We start from the raw sequence: 5,091 nt of genomic DNA, 5'->3' as shown, positions 1-5,091 counted from the left end.
ACCTAGGGATTATCATACTGAGTGAAGTAGGCCACACAGAGAAAGAGAAATATCAGAAGGTACTAATCATATACAGAATTTAAAAATAAATGATACAAATGAACTTATTTATAAAACAGAAACAGACTTAGAAACTTATGACTACCAAGGGGGAAGGGTCCAGGGAAGGGATATTTAGGGAATGTGGGGTTGACATGTATATACTGCTATATTTAAGATGGATAACCAACCAACAGGATCTAATGTATGGAACAGGGAACTCTGCTCAATATTAGGTAACAACATAAATAGGAAGCTAATTTGAAAAAAAATAGATGCTTGTATAACTGAATCACTTTGCTGTATACCTGAAACTGTCACAATATTGTTAATCAACTATACTCCAATATAAAATAAAAAGTAAAAAATACAAACAAATTAAATGACTAGGTATCTATACCTTATGCTCCTCAGAAATGTATGCTGTAAGATGTTTTATCTTCACATGTTCACCTGAGAGTCACATGGGTATTTGCCAATAAATACATTTTCATTCATAAGACAATTATTATGTAGGCTATCATTTCCCAAATGGGTTTCATAGAGCACTAATAATTTGCTAAATGTTAACAGATGTTTCATAAAAATAGTGTTCTATAGTCAAATAGATTTTTAAAACACTGAATTAAATAAAATTAAACATGGTTGTTTAATACAAGCCTTTTTAACTTCTTCAAATATTAATTTCATATCTCTTTGTAAAAGAAAAATAGCTTGAAGTGTTTCCCAATGATAGAAGACCTAAGAAAACTTCTTTCTCTAAATATGCAGTAATATCTTGCTTTTTGAAAATAGACACATCCCATGGCAACTTTATAAATTGGTCATGCACATGTGTGTGTACATGCTCAATCATGTCCAACTCATTGTGACCCCATGAATTGTAGCCCTCAAGCTTCTCTGTCCATGGAATTTTCTAGGCTAGAATACTGGAGCCGGTTTCCTTGCCCTCCTCCCGGGGATCTACCCAATCCAGGGATCCAACCCACAGTCTCCTGCATCACCTGCTTTGGCAGGCAGACTCTTTACCATTGTGCCACCTGGGAAGCTGTGAAGTGGACATGTCCACTCTAAAAGAATCCCAAAGCAGCAGAACTATGTTATTTGTCCCAATATTTGTCAGAAGTAATTTATTCTCCTTGGTTTTTCTGTTATTTTGATAGGCATTCAGGACAAAACTGGGATTTTCAGCAAGATGAAGGACAACCAGTGAAGAAAATTAATGCTTAAGAGGCTGCTGCTGCTGCTGCTAAGTCGCTTCAGTTATGTCCAACTCTGTGCGACCCCATGGACAGCAGCCCACGAGGCTCCCCCGTCCCTGGGATTCTTCAGGCAAGAACACTGGAGTGGGTTGCCATTTCCTTCTCCAATGCATGAAAGTGAAGTTGCTGAGTCTTGTCCGACTCTTAGCAACCCCGTGGACTGTGGCCCACCAGGCTCCTCCGTCCATGGGATTTTCCAGGCAAGAGTGCTGGAGTGGGGTGCCATTGCCTTCTCCGGCTTAAGAGGCAGAAGTCCAAAAATATCCTTGGAAATCCCTGCCTCCCCAAGACACCCTGGCATTTGCCCCTGAAGGTAAGGCTGTAACACAGAAGAAAGTTACACTACCCATTTTTTGAGCAGTCACTCCCACCCCCAGACTAAGAATACACATATTCTCACTAATTTTTGATTTCTTATACAACCAATTCCAATACCGTATGGTCAGTTTCATTTATAGAGAGGTAGACCCACCCTTGGAGAAACTGCTTGAAGCAACAAATCCTTGTTTGTCCAAGTCCCAAAGTGGTTGTAATTTCTATGAACTTGACCAGAAAAAGCACAGAATCTCTTACAGAAATAAGTCCATTGCCTGATATTGTACAGAAGTCTTCTAAGTGATCATAATCACCATAGAGAATATTGTACAACCCTAACCCCTACTTGTAAAAGCAAAGCTAACAACATTCAGGTTCTAAATTCCACTTATCCATACCATCTCTCCTTGCAGACCATAGACCATTTCCAAATGACCTATGCCAGTGTTTCCCATGAGCTGAATGGACAACTACTCATCCTTCAGGGGTCCCTAAAACTACTTTTAACCTTCAAATTAAAGTTTCAATATCTGGCATTTAAAAAGGGAGAAGAAACATGGCCAATTGTTCTATAACAGGTTTTAGTTTTATAATCCAATAAATCTCAAAATCTGATACATGACTAAATGAAAGGCACCGTGCCATATGTAAAGTTAGCCTGTCTATACTGACCTAAGATACTCAATTCTTTCCAATTTTTAATAGAAAAAATACTATTCCAAAATGCAAGAGGACAAGCTGTAAGCACTAGCTGAGCTTCCAGAAATGGACATTATTAGAGATTGGATCTTATGAGACTTGACACAAATTTTTGCCCCCAACACTACTCCAGCATCCTGAGTTATCTCATCTCTGCCAGTATAATAAAAATGTTCAAAGGCCACCCACTGCTGACAAGATAAGTCTCAAACTAATCAGCTGTTCAGTCTAGGCCCTTTGAACTATAATTTACCTTTTCCACATAATCCCCAAACTTTCACTGTCTTTCTTTCCAACCACACACTCAGCTTCTTTCCATGTTTGTCTCTCTCTCTCATATACACACACGTGTTCCAGGAACTGCCCTTTGTACCAGGGATTCAATAGGAATTCAAGGGGAGAAAAGTGAAAAGTGAAGTCGCTCAGTCGTGTTCAACTCTTTGCAACCCCATGGACTAGGTAGCCTACCAGGCTCCATGGTCCATGGGATTTTCCAGGCAAGAATACTGGAGTGGGCTGCCATTTCCTTCTCCAGGGGATCTTCCCAACCCAGGGATCGAACCTGGGTCTCCTGCATTGCAGACAGATGCTTTACCATCTGAGCCACTAGGGAAGCCCCCAAGGGGAGCAAAGGTGGATACAATTCATATCCTCATAGATCCTGCAAGCCTTTTATGAACTCATGTCTAGAACTTTGTTGACAATTCTAACCCTTAATCCTGTAAAATGTCTTTTGCCCTTGTCAAATGTCTATTTATTTGTTTATAAGAGTCTTTTCATTCATTCCATCATTTAGTCTTCTTCCTTTTTTTAAACAAAATCCCCTGACTTCTTTGTGCCAGAGAATATATAAGACATAGGGATGAAAGATCAGCATAATATGATACCTGCCTTAGAGGAGTTCACAGCCCTGTGAAACAAAGTAGGGGAACTATATAAAAAAAGAAAGAGAGCAACAATTTTCAAGCAAATAACATTAGCAGGCATTGTACCTGCTGCTTGCTGCTGCTGCTGCTGCTGCTGCTGCTGCTCCTGCTGCTGCTCAATCGCTTCATTCATGTCCGACTCTATGCGACCCCATAGACGGCAGCCCACCAGGCTCCCCCATCCCTGGGATTCTCCAGGCAAGAACACTGGAGTGGGTTGCCATTTCCTTCTCCAATGCATGAAACTGAAAAGTGAAAGGGAAGTCCCTCAGTCGTGTCCAACTCTTCGCAACCCCATGGACTGCAGCCTACCAGGCCCCTCCATCCATGGGATTTTCCAGGCAAGAGTACTGGAGTGGGGTGCCATTGCCTTCTCCAACCTGCTGCTTAGATTCATTTTATTATTTGGTGTCTAGACCACCATAATTCATTTAAATGATTAAATGGATATTTATAGTAAATCAATTGTATTTCAACCTGACAAGACACATAGTGAAGAAGGTTCCTGATCTCACAGATCTTGCATCCTAATGGTACAGACAGAGCAAACGCAGGACAACTGAGGGATACATAAAGTAATACAAGTTCTCAAAAATAACAAAGAGCTGAGATGGAAGATCAGTCAGAATGCTGTATGGAGAGTCCTAGCTTAATTAACTAGATGGGGAAAGCTTCTCCCAGAAGGTGCTAAATTGAGATCTAACATTGGCAAAGAAACAATGAAAAGAGTACCACGGTAAATGCCTGTAGGGGCTCTCAGAATACTAGCAAGGCTAGAGCTCTGTGAGGAAAGAAAGAATGGCAAGAGATGAAGTGGAGAAAAACAAGTAGATTTCAATTCAAGTAACATACCACTCAAGGCTTTTTAATTTCTGGCTCTGACTCAATTTTTCCAGCCTTCTGTGTATGTGTGTGTTGCTTCAGTCATGTCCAACTCTCCGTGACTCTACGGACTAGAGCCTGCCAGGCTCCTCTGTCCATGGGGGTTCTCCAGGCAAGAATATTGGAATGGACTGCCATGCCCTCCTCCAGACTCAATTTTTCCAGCCTTAGCACTAACCTTTTACACTCTTCCTAGCCAGCAGAACTACTTTTACCCATTATTTAATCATTCCTTAATTTGATATACACTTGACATTTGAACTATAGGGTTTGAACTGGGTAGATCACTTTACAGGAGAATTTTTTCACTATGTACTACACAGTAGTACTATGGATTGTACATCCATCCATAGTTGGTTGAAACAATGGATACAGAGGGCCAACTATAAAATTATACGTGGCTTCTCAACTCTGCAAGCGTTGGTGCCTCTAACCACCATGTTGTTCGAGAGTCAACTGTATACCCTCAGTCTCCCTAACCAGGGATTCCATATCTGTAAATTCATCCTACCATGGAACAATAATACTTTTTACAAATTCATAAGTACATGACTTCCCTGGTGGCTCAGATGGTAAAAGCATCTGCCTACAAAGCGGGAGACCCAGGTTCGATCCCTGGGTCAAAGGAAATGGCACCTAACTCCAGTTCTCTGCCTGGAAAATCCCATGGACGGAGGAGCCTGGTAGGCAACAGTTCATGGGGTCGCAAAGAGTTGGACACGACTGAGTGACTTCACTTTCACTTTCAGCAACTATTCTCATAGCCTTGATATAGTATTTACAAATTGGGAAAGGAGTTTGTCAAGGCTGTATATTGTCACCCCACTTATTTAACTTATATGCAGAGTATATTATGTGAAATGCTAGGCTGGATGAAGCACAAGCTGGAATCAAGATTGCTGGGAGAAATATCAATAACCTCACATACGCAAATAACACCACTCTTATGGCAGAAAGCAAAGAGAAAC

The 5,091-nt window shown here is 40.9% G+C and overlaps 1 non-coding gene across 1 annotated transcript; it reads right to left on the bottom strand.

Moving 5' to 3' along the window:
* Positions 1–2,856: 2,856 nt before the first annotated feature.
* TRNAC-GCA lies at positions 2,857–2,928 on the bottom strand. Its single transcript has one exon. It is a non-coding gene; the product is annotated as a tRNA-Cys (tRNA).
* Between the last annotated feature and the right edge of the window lie 2,163 nt (positions 2,929–5,091).

The sequence above is a fragment of the Bison bison genome, unplaced genomic scaffold (assembly GCF_000754665.1).
Source record: "Bison bison bison isolate TAMUID 2011002044 unplaced genomic scaffold, Bison_UMD1.0 scf7180017854252, whole genome shotgun sequence".
Lineage (NCBI taxonomy): Eukaryota > Metazoa > Chordata > Mammalia > Artiodactyla > Bovidae > Bison > Bison bison.
Note: the sequence above shows the minus strand (reverse complement) of the source record. Positions and strands in the feature narration are given on the sequence as shown.